This window comes from Chenopodium album, chromosome 2 (genome assembly GCF_948465745.1).
Source record: "Chenopodium album chromosome 2, dcCheAlbu1.1, whole genome shotgun sequence".
NCBI lineage: Eukaryota > Viridiplantae > Streptophyta > Magnoliopsida > Caryophyllales > Amaranthaceae > Chenopodium > Chenopodium album.
The window spans coordinates 83,245,157-83,255,257 of record NC_137835.1 but is presented as its reverse complement, the minus strand read 5'-3'; the positions used below and the strand labels follow the sequence as shown (position 1 = coordinate 83,255,257).

Sequence of the window (10,101 nt, the reverse complement as noted above, 5' to 3'; positions counted from 1 at the left end):
TTCTTGGTCATCTTCTAAAAAAGTTTGTTATACGAAGTATTTTTTTTAATTTTAGATTAGATATTGGTTTAAATTGGTATTATTTCTTTAATAATTATTAAAAATAAAACACTTTTGATGATTTAAAAAAAAAAAAGGTTTGTTTGAAATAATCTTACATAAATTATTAATAGATAAAAAAAAGGAAAATTTCACAAGAATAATTCAATCTTTTGCCGGTTCTCCCACAATAATCCAACCTTTGGATTAACCTCGAATAATCCCACCTTTGGTATATATTCTCCCATACCGAACCTAAGTGACCGGTTACTTGAAGATTAGGTAATTTAATTATTTTTTTTCCTTTTTTTTTTTCCCTCCATGACCACTTCTTTCTCTCTCTTCCTCCATGAACACCTTTCTTCCTCCTTCCTCCATGAACACAACCTTCATCCTAACCTCCATCACCACCTCGTTCTTCATCCTTCTTCCATCACCACGAACCACAATAACCACCACCTCCATTTTCGTCCTCACAGCCAGTGAGCCACCTCCTTCATCTTTTCTTCATATTACAAACCACAATCACTACCATGAAGGGAGAGAGAAGGAAAACGGGGAAAAGGAGGTGAAAGTGTAGGCAGGAGGGAGTGGTTTCCATGGGTTTTGGTGTGACGGTGGGGGTTTGTGGGTCGGTTGATGGTGGTGCGGAGGTTTGTGGGTTGGTTGATGGTGCGTGGAGGTTTGTAGGCTGGTTAATTTTGTCACGGGAAGACGGAAGTTGGGACAGTGGGGGTTTCTGGTTTGGTTGATGGTGGTGCGGAGGTGGGTCGGTGGGTGGATCGATGGTGGGGTTGTGATGGTGCTATGGTGTTGTGGGGCGGCTGATGTGGCAGTTTGGATGATGGTGGATTGACGGCGGGGTTGATGGTGGGAAGCTAAGGGTGGGCTTTTGTTTTTTTTTTTCAAATTTTTGGGATTTTTTATATATTTTTTTCAAATTAAGTTTTATATTTAAAAAAAAAAAATCAATTAGAAGCTAACACGTGGCTTGCAACTGGTCATAAGGGGTATGGTGACCTGCTGGGGCCGCTGTGGGAGAATTAATCCAAAGGTTGGATTATTCTTGTGAAATTTTCCTACAAAAAAGTTTTGTTACTATGAAATTTTAATATGTACACGTGTCGCATTAACAACAACAACAAAAAATCGCCAAGTTTTTAAATTTTAACTAGCGTTCTGGCCCGTGCAATGCACGGTTAATTTATAGGTATAAAATATAAATAATTATTTCTAAATATATTTATATTGGCAAATGAATAGTTTATAGAGGAGAAGAAGATGTAAAAATTGAATGCAATTGTAGTAGAAATTAAATTGGAGGAAAGTGAACCAAACAACATTCAATAATTTATACATGTATTGAATTAAAGTATTTTTTTCATATGAGAAAAGGCATTAAAAAAAGAAAGATTAAATGCAATGACATGTGGCATTGGAGAAAAAAAATAAAATGTACATGTGGCATTATAGGGATGATGGTTTTTGTTTTTAAATACTAAAGTATAGATAGATTTTTTTTAATTTTTTTCCTTCAAAAATAACATGATGATGAAAAGTTACAATCTAGTCTATCTAATATCTATATTAATATATTACAAGGCGTTCCTAAGAACGTTGATGTGCCACATAGTCCCTATTTTGTTGCGCCACGTCATCTTCCCAATATCTCATGACGCCACATCATCACTCAAACAATGCCACATCACCCAAGCAACCACTCAAACAATGCCACATCGCTCAAGCAACTAACATTACCATATAAAAACATAAGGATAAGGGAATTCGAACCCTCAACCTCTTATAACACATGTAACTATTAAACCATCTAAGCCAATATTAACTATGTTATTTGAATGAAAAAAAATCATATAAGTGTCACAAGGTTCAATTATAAAATAATAAAAAAAATATTTAAAGAATAACTCAATTTTAGTTTGACAACAACAATTGCTGTTTTGAAAAGCTTTTTAAAAAAATTATCAATTGAACGTCTACAGTAGTAGAAACCCGGGGCAGCGCCCGGGCTTACTCACTAGTATATATTTAAAGGGGAGTTTTCCCCCGAGTTTTTAGAGAGCCACGTAGGATTTAATTTTCTTAGCGCGCCATGTAGGATTATAAATTTAAGTGGTAACCAATTAAATAAGAGATTATTAATCTCTTTTACAATTAAATAATTCAAATGCCATGTAAGCAAAATTGACGAATGAGATTTTAAAGTTTAAATTAATTAAATTCAAAATATTATCTTTTGAGATTAAGAATTTTATCTAATATTTTGAAACTAATATAATAACAATTTTAATCACATAAATATGAAAAATAATTTTTTTTTAAAAAAAATACTAATAAACCGTGCATCACACGGGCTTCATCTAGTAGTATATTAAAAGGAAAATGATATACATAGCCCTTAGGGTTACATATAAGCATTAAAAATACTCTTGAAAAGAGTTTAAATTTAGAAAATCATGACAAATTCACACTAAATACACTGATCTACGCGTGTTTTTGTCATGAATTCCTATTTTTATACAATTTTCAAGAGTGTTTTTAATGCTTATATATAGCTCTAAGGGCTATGTATAACATCTATCTATATATATATTAAAACCCATGACAAGAATTGTAATCATGCCACATGTCATATTTTTTGCCACGTGTCATAATTTTTGCCACGTGTCGTCATGACTTAATAAATGTTGTGGGGTCATGTGACTCATGTCATCTATAACTTTATACTAAAGGCGAAACCAGGAATGACACATGTCATCTCCTGGTTAAAATTTTTCCCTCCAAAAGTTTTTTTTTTTTTTTTGGCCAAAGCTTCTTAGAAAAGTTTTTAATACAATCATATGCAATAATATTTCATTTCCTATTTGATAAGTATATTCTATTTGTACACATTCAAACAAAGATATTATTTTCTTATCTATTTATAACTTTATACTAAATGCAAAACCAGGAATGACAAATGTCATCTCCTGATTAAAATTTTTCCCTCCAAAAGTTTTTTTTTTATTTTTTTGGCCAAAGCTTCTTAGAAAAGTTTTTAATACAAATATATGCAATAATATTTCATTTCCTATTTGATAAGTATATTCTATTTGTACACATCCAAACAAAGATATTATTTTTTTATACAATAATATGCAATAATAGTTTGCTATCTATAACTTTGTAATGTAATTCATAGTTATTTTTATTAGTCGTGCATATATTATTCTCTTTGTTTTCTTTAGTGTGATAAATTTTTTTAAAAAAATTATAATTACAGAACTTTCATCCTATTTTGCAATTAGGTATAATTTTTTTATAATTAAATAATAGTGTTAAACTAATGATAAGTATTAAGTATTAAAAATTACCGTGCATGGCACGGGACTTAACCTAGTATTAAAACTGATCATCAATGTTTCCTCACAAAAAAATTTATGTTCATAAATTCTAATTTTTAATTGAACTTATATATATATATATATAGCAAATTGATTTCAATATAATCTCATTCTTTCGTTTACTCATCCATAATTCATATATGTTATATGTATTACGTATTATAGACACTACTACAAATCCCTTGCTTTTTCGACGTTATTGGTTCGACGTTGTATATGGGGTGTCAGTGGAAAAATAAATTTCCACTTTTTTTCGACGCTTTTATGTGTCGAATCAGTGTCTTGGCGTTAAAAAGCGTCGATAACTTCATATGATTTGCACGTGACTCAAGTATTAGAAACCGCCTTATACCCACGAGTATACCCACAGTCCCACACGCATAACTCACTCTCTCTCTCTCTCTCTCTCTCTCTTTGATCTCGGTACTTCAACACAAATTAAACCTAATTGTTTTTTTTCCTTCATTTTTATACGATCTCAGTTCATATGTTGATCAAATCGCTTGAAATTTAGTGGATTGAGTGGAAGCCATGATATAATTTCCTTCCTCTCATTGTTAATTTCTTCAATTTAAGGTAATCTCATTCTTCTCCTCATCAATTTCTAGGATTTCGTGCTAAAATACCATTCAGATCTAATTTGTTATATTTGATTGTTGTGAAATAGCATTGAATTTCTTGTTATTCTATTCAATATTTTCATCCACTGAAACAAATTTCCCTTTTCACAATCCATTTCCCATAAACTCCAATTTCGCTGGTTTTTGTTCAACTCCGTCTATGTCACCTTCGTCATCGCGGGCGCTTTCGTTGGTGAACGGGTACGCTTTCTTCGATCTTCTTTGATTTCAATTTTTTTTCCTGATTTTCTGATCTGATTTGATTTGTTGTTCTTCCATGTTTGTGCTTTGTAATTGTTGCAATTTTTTGTTTGTAATTTGCAATTTAATTTGATGATTTATGAGTTCCTGGATCTGATTGAACGAATTATATAACGATCTGAGGATCGATTTTTGATTTTTGCAAAAATTCCTCAACTCTACCATAGGAGGTATTCTATGAGAAATACATTTTGGGTGTTTTGCTTTAATTTAGGGTTCAGCATTCATACACCTATATCTCTGATTTTTCTTCTTCTTCCCTTAATCTCTCGTTTCTGTCCTTAAATATCTATGTTAAACTGAAAGATGCTCTTCGAATTCAACAAATCTGGAATTCTAATTTTTTTTAGGTATTCTCTCATTTCTCTTTAGATTTTGATTTTTAATGCTTCTTCATTTTTTTCTGATGTATTTTATTTAATTTATCATTGAGGAAGAAGAGATAAAGGAAGCTATGATTTTGATTTCATTTTAATATCAGATGTTAAAAAAAATCTGCAATCGAATTTCTACACCCAAACCCACATGTCGCTAAGCTTATCCGCCCTTTTACTTTCAGGTAATTTCTCACATCTAAATTACTTCTTGTATGTATTTTTATGCAAAATTTGAGAATGTAATTTTGGTTTAAGTAAGTTTGTTTTGGTAATTTGGGCATTTTGTTATTAATTGAATCTTTGTAGACCTAGATCCACTGGGTCTGGGTTAGTTTGATGCAGCTTGAAGATGAAAATAAGCTTCTAGAGAATATTGCCAATATCTTGTCATTAACAAGTTAGAATGTTCTTAATTCTAGGTTATTTAGTGCATTTGATAAAAATTAGGGTCTATGTTCATACAATGCAATCTTTCTAGTATAGTTAGCAGAGAGGCACTTTGTGACATTTAATTTATTTATCTTAGTTTTGATGTTTAAAAAGTGAGGTACCTCTGTTCTATGGCCAGCATGATAAAAAGAGCAGTTGTGTGCTTGTGTCCATCAGATCATCATATCTATGCTTGATTTGCTCAATATATTTTACTCTATTTTATATGCTTTGCCATGAGATTGACAGACATGTGGACTCATCATAGCTATTATATATACGATTAACTGTTTTGTTAGAGGTACACCCTTCAACATTGAGCTGGGGCATGCGATTTTGGGATAGTAAGTAGATAGAATGGATTTCAACTTTTCAGACAAAGCGGAGAGAAAATAGTAGAATGCTAAGTTTTAGCAGGGATATCCTTTTTTTTTTTTTGGTAATTGTTATCTTTGAAATGGGACAGAAAGAGAAGATAGGTAGAAGAAATTCTTCTGTTTTTCTTTTTTTGGTTCCCTGAGGGGGTACATAACCCTTCTTCATTCTTAATTTTCTATTTATCTTTATTTATGAAATGAATATCAATGATAATTAAGTGGGGTTTTTCCCTGTCTACACACCTAAGAACATTAGATAATAAATTAATTGATACGAAGCTTAAATTCCCACTCTAAGCTAATTTAATGACTTTCGTTTCCCTTTATATTTAACTTGTACAGCTGACTAATAGAAATCAAAGGCAGAGGTTCAAAGAAAGAAACTGCTTGCATTGCTACCTTTCTGTCTTTATAGATGTTTGACAATTTATATTGAGAAATGATTATTAAGAAAAGATGGGGGTGGAGATTTTTTTGTAACAGTAAGATTTTTGAGGACAGTGCAGTAGAAGCTGAATTTATTGGTGCTGAGAGTTTGAAAAGCCTCTATTTCTTTTTCTGTTCAGACTGCTGAAGTTATGCATGTGCTCTTTGTGCTTACTTAAACAGTCAACCTCAAATTTTTGCATTCAGTTAATCATCTGATTGGAAGGTGTTGTGAATCATATATTATGACCAGAATCTATTGTCTACTTGTTGAAACATTTTTTTTGGACAGAAGTACAAAAAGAGGGCTAGGCCGGCTAGCCTCTCTCCGCTCAAACGACAGCTCTTTTAACATTACCCTGCAGTGTATTAAATACTATGCTAACACAGTGTAGCATGTTACATTCTTTAGGGCCTTCATCTTCCACTGTAAGCCGCCAACTCAAGAGTCTTAAAGCATGCTTTGATGTTTGCTTGTGCTTCTTATGTATGCTCTTTCCTCCCTGGTAGATAATATATTGATGTTGTTTTATTAGCCTGGCAGCTGCTCCCCTGCTTCCTCCTCTTTTCCTTCTGTAAAACGATGCTTGCTTTTCTCCCTCTTTTTTTGGGAACTTTTTTTGTCTGATCATCAGAAACCTTACTGAATTCAGATATGATTCAAACCTTAGATTTAGACCTTAGATTTAGATTCTGCTTGTTTTCAATAATCTTGTTTTAACTTAATAGCAGGGGTGAAGTTGAGCACTAATTCGTATGTAAGACAAACCTGTTTCCTATGTCTTTTGTGCATTCAACAAACAAGAGTACGCAATGCATAATAGTTTAAGCATAAAATTATTCCCATCATTAGACTAACCTTCTTAAGCTTTCTAATGGACAATAAGAAAGCTTAAATATAGGCCTCCTTTACAGATTTATATATATGTGCATTGTACATAATTAATTGCCTAGATTAAAGTATAATGTCCGTGTTATTGTCTCAAATCGATTATGAATCTTGAGCTTATATTGTGTAATGTACTAATTTATACTTTGTATTTTTTTTTTTGAAGATTGGAATAGGCAATATAGGTGCAACAAGAGAATAGGCCGGGACACTTGAGCATCAAAACAAGCGACTATATCGTCTATAAGGCCATCATCTATGTATTTTGGTTTTTAGTCTTATATTAGTAATGTATTTTTTTAGGGTCAAGCTACTATATATATAATATGCGTTTTTTTTTTTAATTTTATTAATTGTGTTGATGTTTTCTTTTTATAAATTTGGTAATTAACTACGTACACTTATTTTTGTTGATTAATTATTGTTTTTTTTTTTTTTTTTTTTTTGAATCTAGTTATATAGAATATTTGTTTATTTTAATTTTTATGTTATTAATTTAATTTATGATAAATTTAAATAACTATAATGTATGTATGATGGTAATAATTTAATAAAAGGGAAAAAAAAGCTTAAAAAAAAATCTTGACGTTTTTTAATGTCTACATATTTTGCACATTTTCATATTTCAAGAGTTTCCCGCCATACCATAGGCTGACACGAATAAACGCAAGACAACAAAAAGCGTCGTTAAATTTGATTATGTGGACATGTAAAAGCATCGCTAAAACACTACACATATTTGGGATAATGCGCGAAATACGTAATTTTCGACACTTCGTATATTAGTTAGGACACAAAAAAGCGTCGAGATTATCGACGCTTTTTTGTGTCCTTGAAAATTTTTGACTCACGTATTTTCAACGCTTTTTAGCAGCGTCGAGAAATATTTTTTCAACGTTTTTTAGCGTCGAAAAAAGGCCTAAAAAGCGTCCAAAAAACACGTTTTTTGTAGTAGTGAGATATGTAACACAAAAATACATACTAATTTCAAAACCACAACATGTGTTTACTTTGAAGAAATTTATAACGGTAGATACAAATTAAATTCCTTTAACAAATAAAACAAACTAATATGAAGTATAAAAGTTAGGTTACTGCATACTTTATAATGGATTTTGATATCGTTCAATAGTATTTTTAAAAAAACAAATGATTTTTTTAAATTATAAAACCACCAATAGATTTGACTTTAATTTAATAGAATTTTTTATATACAAAAAATAACCCGGGGCATCGCCCGGGCCTAAAACTAGTTACCCATATTAAAAAGAGTTTTAAGAGGTAGCTTAGACATTACATGAATTCAAATTTTTTTAAAAAAATGTTATATAACTCTTTCCATTTAAATTAATGGGCTTTAATTTTATGATTTGCAAGTCTTATTATTATGTAACCGTGCATGACACGGGAAAAAAACTAGTATATACCTACTTTAGTGACCAAAACCCTAAAATTCATTTCTTTCTTTCTCTGTCCACCCTTCACCGCCACGTGGATCTTTGATATTTTTCTTTCATCTTTCACTTCTTACCTTCTTTAATTGGGTTTCTTACTCCTTAGATTTCCATCTAACTGAGATAAAAATTACTAATCTTTAACTCTTAGGCCCGGTTCTCTTCACCTTAATTTTGCTGAACTGAAATTATTTTTACTTAACGGAAATTATTTTTGCTGAACTTAAATTAATTTTACTGAACTGAAATTATTTTTGCTGAACTGAAATTATTTTTACTGATTTTCTATTATAATTCATCTCTAAGAAAACTGAATTTTACTGAACTGAAATTATTTTTACTGAACTGAAATTATTTTTACTGAACTCAAATTATTTTTACTTAATATTATTTTTTTAAGGTGAAGAGAACAGGACCTTAGATTTCATCAACTTAAGGTAAAACTTTTTTTTTTTCTATTGATATATCTTTTTAGTTTTCCTTAATTCCTTCCTTACTATTATTTAATTTTTTTTTCTTTTTTCCTTCCAATTTTTCTGATTTTGTTTTGCAAGACATGCAAGTTGTGAAATTTTCATATTTACCAACAAATTCATGAAAGATGCATTTAACAAATCATCCTGATAATTTTTTTCGATAATTTTGAAGATTCAACTTCAATTTCATCTAAACTTGAACTTTGTGGATTTCCTGTTTAATACCACTGAACATTAACTATTACTCGTAACATATAAAATTGTAAAATTTAATTTTCAAATAAATGTATTAGGACAACAAATCTTGATATAATTGAAGTCTCTTGATTTTTTTAAAATAAAAAATAAAATAATTAATAATTCAGGTCAAATCAGGTTATTCAGGTCAACCCGAACCCGAAAAAATCAGGTTAGGAATGAACGAAAGTCCTGACCCGAAAAGTTAAACATGTCAGGGGTTATGACCCGAACCTGAAAGTGACCCAACTTGACCTGATTGCCACCCCTAACATCCAGACTAATACAAAATTATATTTTGGTTTTTGAATCATAATTTATTCATAGGATCGAAACATTTGGAGGACCAATAGAGGTATTAACCAGAAAAAAAAAATCAGATACGTCTTAAATAATAGAGGAAACTGACCCGGCCCGTTAAAAAAAACCATCCGTTTTAAATTGCAGCCGATCTTATTTAACCCGATTAAATTCAAGTCCCAAAAAGTAATTGACCCGAACTCAATCCAGATCCAAATTTGACCCAACTTGAATTTAACTTGAAAAGAATTTGACCTGACTTGAACTCAAACCGAACCATTTTGCCCCGATTTGAACTCAAACCGATCCAAACTCAAACTGATCCAAAACTAACCCGATTCGATCTAATCTACCCGAGCTAGAGATGAATAATAAAAAATAAAATCAGGCCAAGCCGACCCGGCCCATGCATAAAAATATAAAATTAAATCTTGTGCCAAAATTTGTAAAATAGTGTCGGGCTTATTGGGCCAAAACAGGTTTTTCGGGCTTTTTTGGATCGGACTCGAGTTTTAAACTAAAAATGCATTTTTAGCCTTGTCCAAACCCGTACTTTATTTGAGCCAACCACTTCAGGTCATTTATGATCATGATAACTTGTTATTTGGTATGATTTTAGGGTACTTTTGAACCTTGTTTTCGTGATTATTCGACATCAGAGTTCATTATTTATCCTATTTTTATACAAATTTTGTATCATCCATGCTTCACGGGTTGTTTGTGTTTTTGATGTAATGTAGATATTTTTAGCACTATATATGGATGAGATCAAGCATGAGTGAACAAGGAGAAGGGAAAGCTTGGTTGATAGAGCA

General features: G+C 31.2%; 1 long non-coding RNA gene across 5 annotated transcripts; it reads left to right on the top strand.

Annotated features, from left to right (window-relative positions):
- The first annotated feature begins 3,824 nt into the window (after positions 1 to 3,824).
- LOC145604023 (uncharacterized) lies at positions 3,825 to 7,219 on the top strand. 5 transcript variants are annotated; one of them, XR_014104924.1, is made up of 3 exons: positions 3,825 to 4,880; positions 6,343 to 6,417; positions 6,986 to 7,219. It is a non-coding gene; the product is annotated as an uncharacterized LOC145604023 (long non-coding RNA). The 5 variants fall into 5 exon arrangements; XR_014104923.1 differs by having other exon boundaries at positions 6,226 to 6,359; XR_014104920.1 differs by having other exon boundaries at positions 6,223 to 6,359.
- Positions 7,220 to 10,101: the final 2,882 nt, after the last annotated feature.